Source organism: Oncorhynchus mykiss, chromosome 4 (assembly GCF_057628025.1).
Source record: "Oncorhynchus mykiss isolate SJ-2025 chromosome 4, ASM5762802v1, whole genome shotgun sequence".
Taxonomy (NCBI): Eukaryota; Metazoa; Chordata; class Actinopteri; order Salmoniformes; family Salmonidae; genus Oncorhynchus; species Oncorhynchus mykiss.
The window spans coordinates 68,362,920-68,383,314 of NC_143025.1; the positions used below are offsets into that span (position 1 = coordinate 68,362,920).

Here is a 20,395-nt window from a genome sequence, read left to right on the forward strand (position 1 = left end):
TGGAATTCCGTTCAACACTGAAATAAAGAATAGAGTGAATCCCGTTTTCTTTTCCCATAAAATAACAACATCTGAAGTTAAAAATGAACCATGACGCCATATCTCTCACTGTCCAACCAAAAGTTATTTGCAGGACACGAGCACTTGAAATAAATAAATACAATTGTTGGAATAAATTTTTTTAAAACAGACCTGGAAAATATCTCCGTTGCCAAACTATGTTCTCTAAATATTTGGAGTCATAGTCTTTGACACTGCTATTATCGACTGATGCTTTAGACCTATCAGTGTTACATAGTTACTCCAATAAACAGCTGAAGGTAATTAAATCAACCTCATCTAGTTTCAGTTCCATCTCTATTACAGAGGGTAGTACACACGGTTCTGTTGGTCTAAGCAAATTGACATCTGCAATTATACCTGAGTAATTCCTGTAGAAACAAAGGCCAGTCGCATGGGTAAGCCGCCTGTGTGTTTTGGGTATCTCCTTAACCACAGGGCCATTCGATCAGCACAGTGGCCTAATTCAGTGGCCTGTCTGTGGGGTTGACCGTGACACATCCGCCAGTGTGTTTTCAAAGCTCCGGTTACCCCTTTTGTTTGTCCTCCTGGTGACATCACGTTCACAGCAGCGATGTAGGCAGACACACACACACACACACACACACACACACACACACACACACACACACACACACACACACACACACACACACACACACACACACACACACACACACACACACACACAGGCCGTTTCTTATTTCCCTGAACGGAAACCGGCACAGTTTCTTGTACTTTCCAGGGCAGACTCTGAATAATTCAAATCATTGCTAATTGTTTCCATTCAGTAATTACAGAGTTTATGGTAACAAAGTCCTGCCTAGAAGTGCATCATGGTCAGTGCCTCAGCCTCAGGGGGCCTAACGAGACCCCCAACCGAGACCCTTGTTTATTTATCTGTGTTTGTTTGTTAGAAACACACACATATCTGCATACAAGTTTTATACCTTTCTCTGTGTCTTCCCTTACAGTGGGAATGAGAGGGGAGCTGGGTCAGTTTGCTGGGGTCTTTGTTCCAGCTATTCCAGCTCATTTGGGATGGAGGCAATGTTAAAAGCTCCAACTGGCTTTATCAACTGGCTAGCTAGGGGAAAATCTGAAAGGGCTCTGAAAATAGATTGAAGCAAAGCTCCTACAATAAAGTATTATGTGTTTTAGGGGCGTCTGGATCAACACGCCTTTCACCTGAACTGTGTCAGGGAGTTATTCACAATGCAATGTTGAAGAATCCCTCTGTTCTCAAATGGACTGCATGCACAGAATACACAACATATTTTTGGGGGATTATTGAAAGGACTGAGTGAAATGTATTAATTCTGCAGTCGTGACACACTTCTCTACTCTATTCAGTTGCAGGTTCATCTGTGCCTCTCAATGTAACATGGGCAACAAAAGTAGCTTGTTTGTCTTTTCCAGTCTGTATCGTGTATAAAAAATGCACATATTGTAAAATATGAATAGAATGGAATAAAAACAAAATAATATGCAATAAATATACACCCCCACAAAAAAAATCTATGAAACAGAAAATATTCCTGAATCTTTTGAAATCCCAGAAATAACTATTTTCATCTTCAGACTTATACCACCAATAGTTTGCGTCTTGACAGCCTGAGAGATTCACCATTTGCACAGCCGGCAGGTTTGGGGTGTGATTTTATCCCCTGTAAGCAGGTTCTGTGGATGCATCACCCAGTCCGTTCGCAAGTCAGCCCCCGGGAGTGTCATATTGACTCCTCATTAGGAGCCCAAAGATGAAGCACAGCCTGGAGCTGGGAGAGACTGCAGCCGGGAGATACTGCAGTCTGGAGACTGTGGAGAGACAACACGCAACAGGTTGAGAGAGGGGGGGGAGAGAGAGAGACCATCCATTGCTCAAACCAGGTCAAGGTGGTCAGCAGAGCCAGTGCCCTCACAGAACAATACTAAAATTACAACTACAATGTATAGTGCATCATACACATTTATAGAATGGTGAGTGTATGTGCAATACGTATGGCATGATGGGATGGATATTTAGTTTTGGGACAAACTCCAGCAACACATGAGAAAAGTAAAGACCAGTACTGGTAAAACTACAAGGCACATGATTCAGACAAGAATCATATATCTTGACAGTCATACATCCTTTCATACATCCTGTCATACATCCAGTCATACATCCAGTCATACATCTTGTCATACATCCTGTCATACATCCTGTCATACATCCTGTCATACATCCTGTCATACATCCAGTCATACATCCTGTCATACATCCTGTCATACATCCAGTCATACACCCTGTCATACATCCTGTCATACTCAGGTCTACATTTCAAGCAGAAAGTACGAGGTACAGCTAGGCATAAGATGGGAGGTGGTATTTTTAACATGGTGGGTGTGTGTGTAGTGAGTAGTGAAAAGAGAGAGTTGGGCTCTGCGTGGGTGAGAGGCCTTGGCTACAGCCTCATTGAGACAGGGTGAGGTGAGGAGTGTGGGTGACAGTTCCTGTGTGGGAAGAACAAGCCTGAATGCCATGCAGCAGGGTTACCATGCTGATGAATTGAAATTATGAAAGGAGCTGGTTGCACAACCCAGCTAGGCGGTTGGTCGGTCGCTCTGCTCGGCCACCTCTTCTCGCCGTCGGTGTGAGAGCTCAAGTGGGAAGACTAGGCATAGCAAACCACACCTTAAGCTGAGGCGTTCACTAGGCATAGCAAACCACACCTTAAGCTGAGGCGTTCACTAGGCATAGCAAACCACACTTTAAGCTGAGGCGTTCACTAGGCATAGCAAACCACACCTTAAGGTGAGGCGTTCACTAGGCATAGCAAACCACACCTTAAGCTGAGGCGTTCACTAGGCATAGCAAACCACACCTTAAGCTGAGGCGTTCACTAGGCATAGCAAACCACACCTAAGGCTGAGGCGTTCACTAGGCATAGCAAACCACACCTTAAGCTGAGGCGTTCACTAGGCATAGCAAACCACACCTTAAGCTGAGGCGTTCACTAGGCATAGCAAACCACACCTTAAGCTGAGGCGTTCACTAGGCATAGCAAACCACACCTTAAGCTGAGGTGTTCACTGTGCACAGCCATGCAATAGCACAAGCAATAATGGCAGTAGTTACACATTTCTTGCTGATAGGCAGGTGGAATTTATTACTTTTATTTGCATTTGTTGTTATGAGATACGGCAAAAACATTTGGCATTGAATGGGGAAACATAATCCATCAAATTATAAACATATTGATGTTACAAAAATGGACTAATCTGGGCACTGGGTTGTCTCTTAACAAATCGCTGTGTCACAAATCTCGACTGGGTCGTGCCATGGGTATCAGCCCCATGCCTGATGATGTTCCTGCTGATTGTGATGAATGTTATCTGCTCTTCCAAGAATGCTGGGCCATTATGGAAGGCGTAACCTACGAGCGGCGGTAATAAACAGAATCTCTCTCGGCTGTGCGGAGGTATACAGTCAGGCACTCAGGCCAACAGCACACACATCGCCTCACAGACAGTTGCCCCAGAGACACTGTTTGGCTGTTCACTCATTTGTTTATGAGCTTTTGATCGATGCGTCCATCCAGATCCTCTTAATCAGTTTCTGATCTGGTTTCTCCCTGGCTCTCTCCAAGAAGACAATCATATTCAGAGATTCAGAGTGTTTAATAGACACGGGTTCAGGGGTTTCAGGTGTGATTGCAGGCTACAGTGAAAATCTTCAGCTCCACATTAGTCATTAGTCAGTTATTCAGGCTCCACATTAGTCAGTTACAGAGACCAGGAGCAGTGCTGTCTGTTGGTGTTGGGTAAAGGCCCAGTACAGAGACCAGGAGCAGAGCTGTCTGTTGGTGTTGGGTAAAGGCCCAGTTACAGAGACCAGGAGCAGAGCTGTCTGTTGGTGTTGGGTAAAGGCCCAGTACAGAGACCAGGAGCAGAACTGTCTGTTGGTGTTGGGTAAAGGCCCAGTACAGAGACCAGGAGCAGAGCTGTCTGTTGGTGTTGGGTAAAGGCCCAGTACAGAGACCAGGAGCAGAGCTGTCTGTTGGTGTTGGGTAAAAGGCCCAGTACAGAGACCAGGAGCAGAGCTGTCTGTTGGTGTTGGGTAAAGGCCCAGTTACAGAGAACACGAGCAGTGCTGTCTGTTGGTGTTGGGTAAAGGCCCAATTACAGAGAACACGAGCAGTGCTGTCTGTTGGTGTTGGGTAAAGGCCCAGTTACAGAGAACACGAGCAGTGCTGTCTGTTGGTGTTGGGTAAAGGCCCAGTTACAGAGAACACGAGCAGTGCTGTCTGTTGGTGTTGGGTAAAGGCCCAGTTACAGAGAACACGAGCAGTGCTGTCTGTTGGTGTTGGGTAAAGGCCCAGTTACAGAGAACACGAGCAGTGCTGTCTGTTGGTGTTGGGTAAAGGCCCAGTTACAGAGAACACGAGCAGTGCTGTCTGTTGGTGTTGGGTAAAGGCCCAGTTACAGAGAACACGAGCAGTGCTGTCTGTTGGTGTTGGGTAAAGGCCCAGTTACAGAGAACACGAGCAGTGCTGTCTGTTGGTGTTGGGTAAAGGCCCAGTTACAGAGAACACGAGCAGTGCTGTCTGTTGGTGTTGGGTAAAGGCCCAGTTACAGAGAACACGAGCAGTGCTGTCTGTTGGTGTTGGGTAAAGGCTGTTAAATAAAGGTTAAATAAAAACAATTTAAAAAATAAAAAATTAAACCCAGTACAGAGGAGATCCAGCTCATAATCAACCCTCTCCAGAGACTCAGAGTCCAGCATAATATGTTTAAAAGTATTGCTTGGTTGTAAGTACAGACGATGCTAAAGGGAATGTGTACAGTGTGACCTGTTTGGCCATGCCACCAGCCCAGCGCCTCATCTTGAAGATGAATTAGCCCAGAACAGTATGTGGACTTTGGACAGGGTTGATGGAGAACAGGGGGTGACATAATTTCCCCCAGACAAGCCAGTCCATGAGCCTGAGTGTGAGTGGAGACACACACACACACACGCACACAAACAGGCACGCATGCACGCACACACTCTCCTTCTCTCTCTCCCTCTCTCTCCCTTTCTTTCTCCGTCTTTCAGTCTCTGTCCCTCTCTCTCTCCTCCTCTCTCAGTGAGAGGCCCATCATGGGGTGCAGGAAGACTCCAGTGGTCTGAGCATAGCGCCTGGGGTGTTGAGCCAAAAGACCGGGCCCCACAGGCTGAAAGCCATTTAGAGAGGGAGAAACAGATCCTTTCAACATGAGGTCATGCTTAATACAACTGACACTCTGGCGGCCCCGCCAGTGTCCCCAGCCTGATATACAGTTACCAATGAAACAAGTGGCCAGACGGACACAGACAAAGCGGAGAGGGTGTAAGTGCCGCCATGCTAAGGACCTGGGGAGGCTAGGTTGAGGGTTGAGGGCAGGGAGGGAGGGAGGGAGGGAGGGAGGGAGGGAGGGAGGGAGGGAGGGAGGGAGGGAGGGAGGGAGGGAGGGAGGGAGGGGAGTGCGGTACTGTGGGACTCTCTGGCAGACCGACTGTGGGACAGAGCCGGGTAATTACACCAGGCCTCAGTAATTGAAAACGGCATAGATAAAAACCCATCTCCCTGTGTCTGTGTACAAGCCCTCTGCTCCAACAGGCTGCCTGCTGCAATGCTGGAAAGAGCAACAAAATAAGAGTCGGCAGCAGCATGCTTCCTGGTTGGATTTATGATTATTTCCTGGAGGTGGTAACGGCTAAACATGCATGCTGTGTGCACAGTGGGATAAACCATGTGACCCAGATCTTACTCTTTATGTTGTAGTAGGTGCAGTTATGGGATTTCTCCAGCTAAGCAGCAGAACTAACTATCCCGAGTTTATTCGTGCTCCACAGCTGTAGCCGTTTAATGTACATGTTTCCATTTAGCGCTGGATGAAACACATAAAATCCCCCCTATGGAAGGAAAGAGAATAAAAAGAAAGAAATAAAAGGGCTTCATGTTGGTTTTAATTGTCTATGGAAAGACGGTCATATTTTCCACCGGGTAAGCTTGAAAAATTACCTTCATTACATTTTCCACAACATTTTGCAGAAATGTCAGGAAGCAGCTGTAGAGGTACTGATTAATTGTCTTTCTCACTGGTTCCCCCACTTACAACACCGACTTTGCACCGACATTAGAACTTCATGAGGCATGCTAAACTTTAGAGCAACAGAAAAGAGGCGACGCTAACTTTTGAATGCACATAACAGTAGGAAAGAAGGCTGCTTCCGTACGGACATCTCAGCTGTGGCTATCTTGGATGGAGGACTAACACAGGCTTAACTAAGCCTGGAAGGCAGCATCCACTCCCTCTCCATGTCCCTCCCCCCCCCCCCCTCCCTCACACAGATCCCTCCCAGCGCTCAGAGTTTGGGTATTATATTCTTAATATACACCACACACCATGTGGACACAACCAATGTATCAAACAGGGTGTTGTACTACGGCGCTGGGGAACTCCAGTGGAACAGTATACCTCATAACTTCCAAATATTTTGAATCCAGTTTCTATAAAGAGAAGAGGAAGGCAAAACAAGAAGGGGATCATCTGGAGGATGTGATCCTGTAGGACTGGAGGAGGAGGAGGAGGAGGAGGAGGAGGAGGAGGAGAAGCTCAAACATCTGCCACCAATGTGCCTCCCTGCCTGCATGGTGCAACCAGGGCCTCCCTCCTAGACCAAATAAACGACTCTCGTCACTGTCCAAGGTTAACAGCCCCCACTTACGGCGAGTAAACAGACAGGACCCACTGACACCGCCTACCATGGAAAACCCAGTAAAGTGCTAATACTCCGTAGTTCAGACTTGTTGGAAACGTACACATCAGGGATGTCTAGCACAAATGTCACCAGCTCCACAGCCAACGTGTTTGGGAGTGAATGGACAAACGGTGTGTGTAGTCAAATGGGTTTCCCTTCCCTAAAGAAATAGCTAGCTGCACCACGGAGACATTTGGAGTTGATTCAGGTTAGCCCGACACGGGAGCAAAGAGAGGGTCTTCCATCGGTGAGAGGAGAGGTTTGAGCTGGAGGAGGGATGACAGATGGAGCGTGATGAAAAGTGACAGAATCATTTAGACCATTACATGGCCAGTCAGTTGGGAGTGTGGCTGTCACAGATCGAGAGGATGTTTTAGACCTGTAACAGCAGGGTTGTCTCACGACTGACCCGATAAACACAGCCATAATCAATTGTGCATAAACAAACCCAATCCTATCTGCTTCCTGGTGGTACTGCAAAGTCCCAATGCTAGAAATCGAAAACAAGGCTGAATCATGATATTCTTCAGTATTTATACTTACCTATTGAACAGCCAGTAAATCATGAGCAGTATTTTTATCACCTTTATCAAGAGTCAACCACAACCCATAGATCAGATAGCATCAGGCCTGTCTTTTATATCCCATCTGCTAGCATGCAGCTAAAGCTAACACTCACCCCTTTCCAGATGTGAGGCTCACTGAGACAAGGTGTTCCTAACACTCCAATTAGTTCCACCCTAAATGCACGCACTCCTGACTCTTGTGTGGAATGTGTGTGTGTGTGTGTGTGTGTGTGTACACTCACCTGCGTGATCTCAGGGGACTTGAGTGGTGATTGAGCCTGGCACTGTTTAGGGTTCTTCAGTCTGCTTTGGGGCAAGGTGGGGGGGTTGGGGGGATCACTGGGTCAGGCTCGTGGGAGGGGGGCAAGAGGGGGGTCCGAGGTCAGGATGACCCCTTGGTAGGGGTGAGGAGACGACACAGACCACTGGAAAGAAACAACAAGAAGAAGACCATTTAGACACCTCCCACAACAATAGAAACCTGCCATAAAAAAATCCAATACACTGATTTTGAATGGGGCAATAAATCAAACCAAAATTAGCATTGCTCTATCAATCTGCTTTTTTAATTTAACTAAATGTTTCAGTGCTCTGGGTTGACTCCATATAGTTAACGGCACTCTGCCAAAACGTTGTACAGAGATAGATCATAATTCATAGGATCTGAAAGGTACAGTATGGTGCATATACAGGAACAGGCAAAATGGTTACATTGCCTGTTAAAGCCTTTTCAATAGAGCTAGCTATGCCCAGTCTCTTTCTACCCTACATATCTCCCTCTGTTAGGAGAGGTCGAATTGATGCTCTCCTTTCCGACCTGACAAATTAGACCAATCTTATCTGCGTAAAAGAGGAGTGGTCATAATTAGGTTGGTTGTTAATCTAACGGACAGTGAGAAAGAATTAGATATTTTTTTCTTATCATCCACCGTGAAAACGGCAGCATGAAACTCTGCTCGATCCATTCATAACCTCCTCAGCCGTGCTGACAAATCACAGATATTACATTAATAGAGACCCAGAGAGCCAAGGCCAATGACATATAGCAGAGGTGGCACTCTCTCTCACTCTCGCTCTCTTTCTCTCTCCTTCTCTTTCTTTCTTTCTCTCTCTTCTTTGTCCCCCCTCTCTTCTTTATGCCCCCTCCCCTATTTAATTCCATGGCCGTGCTAAGGCCCCCCACTGGCTGGGTCTGCTGCATGAAAGAATATCACTGTGGTTTCACAATAAGAGGGACTCCTCCCTGATTAAATACAGTACAGTATGGTCACAGTAATCTGTGACCATACTCTCTCACTCACTCACTCTCTCTCTGAGAATCAGGCAGACAGAGGTCCACCAGGCCAGGCATGCTGTGGTTTATGTAAGCTTTTCCAGGTCAGAGGGTAGAGAGCCCCCCCCCCCCTCCAGTAAGGTAGAATACTACCCCACTCTGTCTGACCTAGGGCTGCAGGGGAGGGGAACTCTGAGGCAAGATAATCCAGAATATTTCCATGGAGTTGCATCATAATCTGCAGTATGACTCTCTCAGAAACAAAAGAGCATAGGCTAGCTAGCCTACATCTAGCCATGTTGAATGCCATGCTCCCCTCCAACGCAGGATTCCACCAGAAACTAAAATAAAGACAAACTATCCTCTCTTTCACACAATGTAATTCAAGGTCCAAAAATGACAGTACTTCTACCAATCGGATTGATATGCCTAATGTACGACCTAAAACTGTTTGAATGCAGTGTCAGGACGACGACACGGATAATATACAGTTGGTGTAATGACTCTCGTTTGTAGAAGGAGACCAAGGCACAGCGTGGTCAGCGTACATCGTATTTTTATTGATGACACCGAAACAAAATAATAAAGACAACAAAAAAAACGAAAGCGCACAGTTCTGTCAGGCTCAGATACTAAACAGAAAACAAGATCCCACAAAACCCGAAAGGAAAAGTACAACTTATATATGATCCCCAATCAGAGACAACAATAGACAGCTGCCTCTGATTGGGAACCACACACACACGGCCAAAAACAAAGAAATAGAAAACATAGACTTTCCCACCCGAGTCACACCCTGACCTAACCAAACATAGAAAATAATAAGGATCTCTAAGGTCAGGGCGTGACAGTTGGCTGAGTTCTCTGTGCATCGGCAGGACAGAACAACTACGTCTGGTAAGATTAGGGGTGGGTGTGTGTGTCTATTTGTCAATAACGGCAGGTGCGCGTTGTCTAATATTACGGAAGTCTCAAGATATTGTTCGCCTGAGTTAGAGTACCCCATGATAAACTGTAGACCACACTATTTACCAAGAAAGTTTTCATGTATATTTTTCGTAGCCGTCTATCTACCACCACAAACCGATGCTGGCACTAAGACCACACTCAACGAGCTGGTTAAGGCCATAAGCAAATAAGAAAATGCTCATCCAGAGGCGGCGCTCCAAACTCTAGACCACCTTTACTCCACACACAGAGACGTGTACAAAGCTCTCCCTCGCCCTCCTGTTTTTCTAGCACAGACTGGAATAGGTTCCGGGATTCATCCAATGGCATTGAGGAGTATACCACCTCAGTCACCGGCTTTATCAATAAGTGCATCGACAACGTCCTCCCCACAGTGACTGTATGTACATATCCCAACCAGAAGCCATGGATTACAGGCAACATCCCCACCGAGCTAAAGGCTAGAGCTGCCGCAGTCATGGAGAGGGACGCTTACAAGAAATCCTGGTACGCCCTCAGACGAACCATCAGACAGGCAAAGTGTAAATACCTTACTAAGACTGAATCCTACTACACCGGCTCTGACGCTCTGACATGGCAGGGCTTGCAAACTATTACAGACTACAAAGCAAAACCCAAGCGCATGCTGTCCAGTAACGCGAGCCTACCAGATGAGCTAAATGCATTTTATGCTAGGTTCGAAGCAAGCAACATTGAAGCATGCATGAGAGCACCAGCTGTTCCGGATGACTGTGTGATCGCGCTCTCCTTTAAACTGGTCAACATTCACAAGGCCGCGGGGCCAGATGGATTACCAGGACATGCAGTCATGGCATGACCAACTGGTGTCATCACTGACATTTTCAACCTCTCCCTGACTGAGTCTGTACTACCTACAAGTTTCAAACAGATCACCATAGTCGCTGTGCCCAAGAAAGCCAAGGTAACCTGCCTAAATGACTACTGCCCCGTAAGCACTCACGTCGGTAGCCATGAAGTGTTTTGAAAGGCTGGTCATTGCTCACATCAACACCATCATCCCAGAAACCCTAGACCCACTCAAATTCGCATACCGCCCCAACAGAGCCACAGATGACGCAATCTCAATCGCACTCCACACTGCCCTTTCCCACCTAGACAAAAGGATCACCTATGTGAGAATGCTGTTCATTGACTACAGCTCAGCGTTCAACACCATAGTGCCCACAAAGCTCATAACGAAGCTAAGGACCCTGGGACTAAACACCTCCCTCTGCAACTGGATCCTGGACTTCCTGACGGGCCTCCCCCAGGTGGTAAGGGTAGGCAACAACACATCTGCCACGCTGATCTTCAACAGGGGGGTCCCTCAAGGGTGCGTGCTTAGTCCCCTCCTGTACTCCCTGTTCCCCTACGACTGCGTGGCCAAACACCATCATTAAGTTTGCCGACGACACAACAGTGGTAGGCCTGATCACCAACAATGATGAGACAGTCTATAGGGGAAGGTCAGAGAACTGGCAGTGTGATGTCAGGACAACAACCTCTCCCTTAATGTGAGCAAGACAAAGAAGCTGATTGTGGATTACAGGAACCGGTTGCATCACCGCCTGGTATGGCAACTTCTCTGCATCCGACCGTAAAGTGCTACAGAGGGTAGTGCATATGGCCCAGTTCATCACTGGGGCCAAGCTTCCTGCCATCGAGGACCTATATACCAGGCGGTGAAAGAAGAAGGCCCACATTTTTTTCAAAAACTCCAGTCACCTAAGTCATAGACTGTTCTCTCTTCTACCGCACGGCAAGCGGTACCGGAGCGCCAAGTCTAGGTCCATAAGGCTCATTAACAGCTTCTACCCCCAAGCTGAACAATTAATCAAATGGCCACCAGACTATTTACATTGACCCCCCCCCCCCCTTTGTTTTTACACTGCTGCTACTCGCTGTTATTTATCTTTGCATAATCACTTTACCCCTACCTACATGTACAAATTACCTCGACAAACCTGTACCCCTGCACATTGACTCGGTATCGGTACCCCCTGTATATAGCCTCATTGTTATTTTATTGTGTTACTTATAATTTTATATTTTACTTTAGTTTATTTACTAAATATTGTCTTCACTCTATTTCTTTAACTGCATTGTTGTCTGTGCCCAATAATATTTGTACCATGTCTTGTGTTGTTACCATGTTGTTGTGATGTTGTAAAGCTACCATGTTGTTGTCCTGTGTTGCTGCCTTGCTATGTTGTTGTCTTAGGTCTCTCTTTATGTAGTGTTGTCTCTCTTGTTGTGATGTGTGTTTTGTCCTATATTTATATATATCTTTTTTTCTTTCTTTTTCTTCTTCTCCCAGCCCCTGTCCATAAAGGAAGCCTACTGCCTTTTGGTAGGCCGTCATTGTAAATCATAATTTATTCTTAACAGACTTCCCTAGTTAAATAAAGGACAAAATAAATCAAATAAAAAATAGTTGTTTAAGGGCTTGTAAGTAAGCATTTCACGGTAAGGTCTACATCTGTTTGTTGTATTCGGCATGTGAAAAATACAATTTTGATTTGATCGCATTTGGCCCACAGAACTTACTCAAAGGTTGCTGCTAGAACTACAAAATGAAGGCCATACCTGCCTCCATAAAACGTTGATCAAAACATGCTTGATAAGGTCCCTCAAATCATTTTACATTTCCATCCAGTTTTAAAACACCATAACATAACTACAGAAATAGCTGGCGGGAACTATTCAGTCTCTCTCAACGCTGAAGGTTAGGATAGAATACAAAGCTTTTTTTCAAAAAGCCAAGTCTCTTGCCAAGTCTGAGCTAGCCGCACATTTCCACCACATACCAAACCCACGGGTTGTAGCTATACAGAACATAGATGAATCCTCTTTTGAGGAGAAGTGGGCCATTTGTTTCAATATGGGCCTGTTGGCAGCCTGTTGGCAGCCGGAGAGCAGGAGTTCCTCTGAGAGAAGCTGGAGTAACCGCTGTGATTATTGACTTCTAGTGGGCGATCACAGCTCTTCTTTTTTATCTCTAAGAATCACTACCGGGGCTTGTGAATGACGCGCACGTCCATGGCACCCATTACTCAATGCTGGGATAAATCTGGGAGAGGTCCATTCTCATTTCTGGAGCACGTAAGAGGAATTTAGATGACAAATACTGTAGAGAGGCTCAAATAAATACTCATCACTGCAACAAAGTGGCAAATAACAGTAAGTTCTCCAGTAAACTCTGAAGCATTTGAACTGCATTTGTTGATTATTAGTCATAAAACAGTTTGAGGAAATATGAAATGTCCTCTTTCCTAAAAAGGGAGCACTGACTGGAAATTGGAAACAAAAAAAGCAGTCCCTCTATTAGAATTAGAGAACTTCCAGTTCCACACACACTTTCCTATCCATTGGCCTTCCTGAGATAATCACTCAAAACAAGTTCCATGTTTATCCTGTACGTTCCGCAGTCCAAAAATACCCCCAGCATTATCCGTGCACTAATTCATCCTCCCTCCTGCCTACTGCAGAGGTGCTGTCGGAAAGCCGTCACAGCCACACTCATTATTATTGTCTCAGTCTCAATTGGATTACAAGGCATGAGCATTTAATACAACACACATTATGGTACTTTCTAATCTTAATCCCTCTTTCTATTTCTCCGAAACATCAAAAGATCCTGCCACGCTCGTCTGTGTAGCAGCACTGTAGCAGCATAGCGTCGGCACATGGCATGGACGGATACACCACAAAGACAACAGCACTCTGAACGTAACAGCCCTCCCTCGATTGATTCTTAAACACTTTCATGTTCTATTTAAAGTACTGCTGTTACTCAACAGAAGATACAAAGTGCATTGTTTGGCTAAGGTATAAGACAGGAAAACGTACGTGACAAACTGAAGAAGGCAGAGCCTGAAAAAAACAAACACTGGATGGCATTGTGTTAATCTATAGCAACCAAGGCCAATGTTTACAGTAATTCCCTCACAAAACAGTGCCTGACAACCATTGTTTCTGTTTAAACTGAAGAGATCTGAACTGGGTGCTAGGTGGAGATGAAAAGACCCTCCTGCTCCCACAACATTATTCAGCTGATAAAAATGTAATGTGTAGTAATACAGGAGAGTTAGTGGGATCATTGGAAGTGGCATTAAGAAGCTAAATGTATCACAGTGTGGGGTACCCTCAGGCCACCGGGCCTGTCATCACCTCCTGCCCTGCTCCCCCTCCTCACCCTAATCCCTGCCCCTGCCAACGGGTCTGAAACCAAGGAAACAGACGAGCGCCCTGTCAGGTGCACCTGCATCGGCCTGACACCTCCTCTGCCCTAGACGACAAACTCCCCCCTCGACCCTCCTCTTTTCTCCTCCTCTCTCTTTCTCTCCCCTCCCTTCTCCATTTTCTCTCCTCTCTTCTCCTTCTCTCCAGCCCAGAAACAGCCAGCCCTCCACAGCGTGTTGCTTCAGCCGAAGTCCTATTCACCAGGGCAACCAGGGCAGCCGGCCTCCCTAACACGACTGAGATCCCATAATGAAGGGCCAATTAAGGCCATATAATGGGCTGAAGTGGCAGGGAGGCAGGGGGACAAAGCGCCCACCGCCCACGCCTCGCCACGTGCCCCTCTGACAAATTTCTCTGGCATCAGTCACGGCCTCACATGTCTGCCGCGTCGCCTTTCACTCGGAGAGAGTAGCAGAGCCCCGCAAAAAAAAAAAAACACTGCCTACAAATATGCTGCTGGGGGAACAAGGCCCCCTGTGTGAGCGTGTCCTGTTTCAGTACCCTCTTTCTCTCTGTCACTCTCTTTCTCTTTCTCTCCCTCACCCTTTCTCTCTCTCCCTTTTCCCCCTCCCTCCCTCACTCCCTCCTTCGGCCGTCTAAACTAGTCTGGGTGCTGGAGGATGAGGATCATCTCTCTCTTAATATCTCTCATTTAAAGTCACACGTCTGTCTTCCATAATTAATCAAAGTCGTCTTAATAAATATGCCTAAACTCCTGTTTCTGCTTTAATTAGTCTCGTAGCCAGGGGCGTTACATAGAGACAATGCAATTACCGTATACTTAATGGGGACACTTAAACATTTATGGGAGGAAACTGAAAAGTACATTTGAAGAATGGCACAATGGACAAAAAGGGGGCAGGATTCAACCCTGTTCCTGTGTTAGAGGTGATGAAGGGAGAACAGAAAGAGAGGGGCTCCACGCTCCAGCACAAAAACACATCAGAGGGTTCTGTTGTTTTCTCTCCCCCTCTCCAGCTGCACATCCCGCCTCCCCTCCTCCTTCCTGTCCACCACTCCAATCCCCAAGTCTGTTCTTGACAGGTCAGGCCTGATGGAAAGCACAGCACTGAAGAATGAGTAGTACATCAGCGTGGAATTCAGAGAATAGCTGCGGTCATGACATCAGCGTCACACTTTCTTTCAAGTGGGGGCCCTGAGCGCTCCCCTGACAGCTGAGGTCGAGTGTCGTGTTACTCTTCACAAGAGCCGGGAAATCGGCCTAAGTGGATTTCCTGATGGCATCGGCAGCCATCTTTCATTTGAGTGGGCTTGACGCTGGTGTTTGTTCTGCGGTGAAGTCAAAAGGAGAGAAGGATCTCTCTGTGTGCTGCTGGACAACAGACAAACGTCTGATCTCGGAGCTGGTTGGTTGGCCAGGCCTACACATGGATTCCTCCACTCTGAGGTCTTGTCAAGACTGCGGTTTCAATACAATATCCCCTGTGTGTGTGTGTGTGTATGTGTGTGTGTGTGTGTGTGTGTGTGTGTGTGTGTGTGCATTCCTGAAAGTAAAGAATAACACATCACTTTCCTTTCAACAGCCTTAATACATTCACAGAACCTCAGATCCCATAGCCTTCAGACAGACAGTTTCCCCTAAACAAATCAACAACAATAGTTCAAAGACTCAATACTAGTTACACTAACTAACACCACTGTGTGAAACCCCAGAGAGGCTCCAGAAGCAGACCAGACCCAGGAAACAATCAGGGTCCGGGAGCCAGACTTCAGCAGGTGTAGCAGAGAGAGCTGGGCCACTGGGCCGCTGCTCTGTAATCAGCGTGTTGGGAGACAGGATTTGGGCTGAACCAAAATGGGAACCGCATGGCCTTTAATGGGCATTAATCACACAGTGAACTCAGCGCTCACTGCTGGGCAAGAGAGAGCGACATGCACGTCCACGCAGCATCCGGGAACAGATAATCAGTGTCATTTTCTCAACCAAATCACGTCTCTAAATCAGTGTCTTTCTGTGGCTGTGATGGGGGGGGCGGGTCATGTTTCGACACACTCACACTAACACAGGCCCCAGACAGCGTCACGCCATCAGAGGTGTGGGTGGGGTGAGCTGACTGCCCTTTGTCCAAAATAAAGGAATGAGAATCGGGTTCCCACCCTCCCTCTCCTCACTAGATCTCTCGTTGTCCCTATTCTCTAGAGTGGAGCCCCGTTCTCACATCATCATGGGGGGGGGGGGGCTGTGAGGTTACCAGGTTCAGTGGGGTCTGTTAGGGGTGAGTCCACGTACCCACTCCCCCTCTGTCTGTCTGTGTCATCCGCCCCTCCTCTCCCCCCCCCCCCCCGAAAAATAACCTAGCCAGGCCATGATAGCTAGCCTGGGATGCCTGTGAGTCTCAGCAGCAGCAGCAAGAGCAGCCGGCATCCCCGCCAAGCCTACTCCTGTTATATGAGGTGGGATCTGGCCCTGCGCTCCTCTGAGTCAGCCTGTTAAACCTATCAAGGCCCCGTCTGTCCAGTTTCCACTAGTTTCGCCTCCCGATACACACCCGCCCCGCACTTTCTTTTCTCTCTGTCTCACTCTCTTTTTTTTTTTATGAAGCTTTGGGGTTTTTAAGAGCACCGAGGAGCATCTGGTGGGATTTCTGGTGTGCTGGGGCGGAATTCTCTGGGCTGAAATGAGAGCTTTATGGCTGTGTAATTGATGGGCTCGGGGACGGGCAGCACAACAGCAGCACATACCCATATCCTGTACGAGCCGGTCCCCCGTTTTATCGGGTCCCACTGGAAACATGCTGATTGACACTGAGGTTGAGGAGACCGGGGACTCTGTGCACTTCAACACATAAACACTCAATCATAAGTGGTTTGCAGCCAGAGAAGGTGAACATTTTCATATTGTTGGCGTCAGCTTCTCCAGTCAGACGCTAGCCATCTTTACCTACACAGAACACATCAACTGCCACCACAAGACTGTTCCTTATGATGCAAATTAAATTCCACCATACATACTGCATGTCTGGCAATATATTATTAACAAGTCAGACCACCTTATTCCTATAAATCTTGTTCCTCCAGTCGGAGTGTGAGAGAGAACTTGTTTCCCTCCCATGTTAACGCAGTGTACTGCATTACACAGTGGTGTGGTTAAGGGCACAGCTGTTTTCTCACTACAGGGAGCTGAACAATAGCCCCTAGCTTTGTCCTCCCCTGGTACGACAGTCACTTCCTCATCCATACCCTCCAACACACACAGCGCTCTGATGAACCAACTGCCTTCTGATGAAATTCCCTGAAATCCGCAGGAAACAAAGTGTAACCCGAAACTGCCAAGGCATGGGAAAGAGGTCTATCTTCCACCATTGTTTTGTACACACCACGTTTTTAATAGGGTGGGTATAGAGGGTAACTGGCTCTGGTTGTCCTGTCGACCCTATTTGTGGAAACCCTGGATGTTGATCAAACAAAGGCAGTCTACATCCCTCACTGCCTACAGTCAACATGCCATGGGAGGAAGGTCTTGGTAGAGCTAGGTATCTGGTTTTGGTAGGGTATGTCTGTATGGCCAAACAAGAGACACACAGTACAGGAAGTAGGTTACCCTGTTGAAAGCAGACACAGTTATCAATGAAGAGTACTCCATTCACACACAAACACAAACACGCACTCAGTCTCGGTGTGACGCAACACTGCCTCACCCCCTCCAGGAATGATTACAGGTGACGGGCCCATGGCCCGGAGGAGCTAATCTCCCCCAGACAGAGGATTGTGAAATGGGAGGGTCACAATCAGACGATCAGACTTTCATGCATTACCTTCCTTGAAAGGGAGAGCTTAGTCAAGAGAGGAGGGGGGGGGGGGGGGGGGGGCTTCCAAAGCATTGTGTTCATTCAGTCCAGTGGCCTGATCAAGAGGCTGCCTGACAACACCTAGGGACTATGATAAACAAAGGTGTGCCCACACCAAAGCCTTTCACTCAAGGTGTTGAGAGGACACACTTTTAGAGCCGCCTGAAAGGTGAGTTCAACACCGTTTTAACACTGCAATCACGATGTGACATCATCAGCAGCTTAAAACAGGGTTTTAACTTGGCATTTCAGATGCCTTAAAACTTGTACAAAATAATAAATAATCAGGGTCATTGATTATGAGTCAGAAATGGTTTGTTTATGATAAAAGGTCTGATAATATAAACACATCCCAAACAGTTTGAAAAGTATGATGTCATTTGTCAGCGGGTGAGGAAAACATGACATCCCACATCAGTTTTCCAGCTCTTTACCTTATTCAGGTATCAAGCCAAGGCTTCAGGTTGACTGCAGACTCACCACAGTGGCGTTAGATGCGAGTAGTAGGCTGATGCTCTAGCCTTGGCTGTCCTATTCATTATGGACTTTGATACAGAAACTGCTGTGTCTGCACAGTCTTTCCCAGCTAATCTCGGTATAACGGCGGGTGTGATAGGCAGTAAAAGGCTTCCTCAAGATAAAGTAGTGCCCTTACCAGAGTCCCTGTCTCCCCGCCCAGGGGATTAGAGAGTGACTGTAGGGAATTGGAGCATCTTGTGCAAGCCTGATGCTGCAGGGACCAGGGCCATCCTCTGGGGCCCCCTATTATAATGTTGTCATTGGAAAGCAGGCTGCCTGCCCTGTCCACACTCCTAATAAAGAGCTAATTGGAAGAGGGAAACGGGGATGTTACCCAGAGCCAAGAATATCTCCCTGTCTGTCTGTCAGTCTTTCTGCTGGGTTTTTTCAAAAAGCCACTTCAGACAGAGCGTCTATATTTTAGCAGCGGTGTCTGTCTCTTTAACAGCCGCACTGGGAGGAAGACGGCCCCGTACGCGTGACAATAACAATGCCTGAGTGAGCCTCAATATCCATTCATATTCAAGCTAAACTAAGCACAGGAGTAGTGCTTAGTGACCCACTTTACAAAGCTGGTTGCCAGGCCTGAATTAATTATAGAGAAGGCCAGTGTCACTGCAGCCAAGACAGAGAGAGAGTTCGGTTTATTTGATCATTTAAAAGCAAGGTACACAGACACATTATGCACTTGATTAAGAATCTTCGAGAATGAAGTCATCGTGGTCCTCTCTTTCATGATAGCACTTGGCAAGTTTAGAGAGAGAGGGGGGAGAGGGGAGGGTGAGAGAGAAAGAGAGAGGGGAGAGAGAGGGCAAACGAGGGAGCGAAAGAAAGAGCAAAGGAGGAGGAGAAAGGAGAGAATCTCAGTGATAAGCAGATAGGAGAAAGGAGGACACACACAGTCAGATACAGTACATTGACAGGACAACAGTGTCACACTCAGCCACGGCCAAGAGTTGTTAAACCACTCCAGGCTGATAACAACCAGCAGTCACACCTCCACAGACACAACACCGTACACAGCAACGTCCCACGAGAGAGACATCCACTGCTCTCCGCTCTCCGTTCTTCACAGCCACAGTGAGGAGGAGGCCAGGCCAAGTAAGAAGACGAAGGCCTGCTGATGTGCCTCTATCTACTCATATCAACTGACAGACAGCTTCTAAACAAACATGCCATAGGAGAAACACTTCTGCTCCAGTCACAGTTTTTTAGACAACAAATGTTATTCAGTCCAGTGAGAGCCTTGTATCAAGTGGACTTAGTCATTTAATGTGATTATGACCCTAAGCTGGAGGAATGTGTCGGTCGGTGGGACAAGAGGGTTTCTTTGAGCGTCTGGTTGAAGTAGCTGGGGGGAGGGAGGGGGGGGACTCACAGCTGTGGCGGTCAGCACAGGAATTCTGTCCAACAGACTGGGGAGACCAGAGGGAACACTACCTCACACTACTGACTGACTGACTGACTGACTGCAGACAATGTGTCAGGCTGGAACTCTGTACCGGTACCCCCTATAGCCTCGCTACTGTTATTTTACTTTTGCTCTTTAATTATTTGTTATTTTTCTATTTGCTTCTTTTTTTTCATTTTTCACATCAGTTTATTTGAGTAAATACTTTAACACCTATTCTTCTTAAAACTGCATTGTTGGTTAAGTGCTTGTAAGTAAGCATTTCACTGTAAGGTCTACCTACACCCGTTGTATTCGGCGCGTGTGACCAATAAAATGTGATTTGATTCAAAATGGCTTCTTCTATTAATTCGACCTCGACAGAACTTGATGGGAATCCAGGTGGAGTTGTGTTTAGAGACCTGATTTCTCCTGACCATGTGACGACAAGCGAGAGAAGAAAAAAAAAACTGAGCCTTGGTTATAGCCTACAATAGAATTGGCCTCTAATTTGGGCCCAGAGGTTTATCCGGGGTCAGTGCTTATTAAGAAAAACGCAGAGCCCTCTATTATTATTACATGAATGAACAGTTACCATGTGGCTATACTGTAACAACTGCATTACACTCGTGTCTTTCTTCACCAACCATTCATACAGTACAGTGTGTACAGTACACTGTTCTCTCTAACCCTGGCAAAGTAGAATAAGGAAGAGCAAGTTCATTAAACCTGATTTAAGCCACAGTAGGTTTGTGATACCTCGTTGACTGACAACTGTAACGTAGGCTTACCGTAGGAGCT

General features: G+C 46.8%; 1 protein-coding gene across 4 annotated transcripts in view; it reads right to left on the reverse strand.

Annotated features, from left to right (window-relative positions):
• LOC110522245 (transcription factor HIVEP2) overlaps positions 1 to 20,395 on the reverse strand; it is a 111,084-nt gene that overhangs the window by 22,657 nt on the left and 68,032 nt on the right. For all 4 annotated transcript variants that reach the window (XM_036975817.2, XM_090233457.1, XM_036975818.2 and 1 more), the window contains one exon: positions 7,635 to 7,817. The gene's annotated coding sequence lies outside the window, so the exon portion shown is untranslated. The remainder of the gene's footprint in view (positions 1 to 7,634; positions 7,818 to 20,395) is intronic.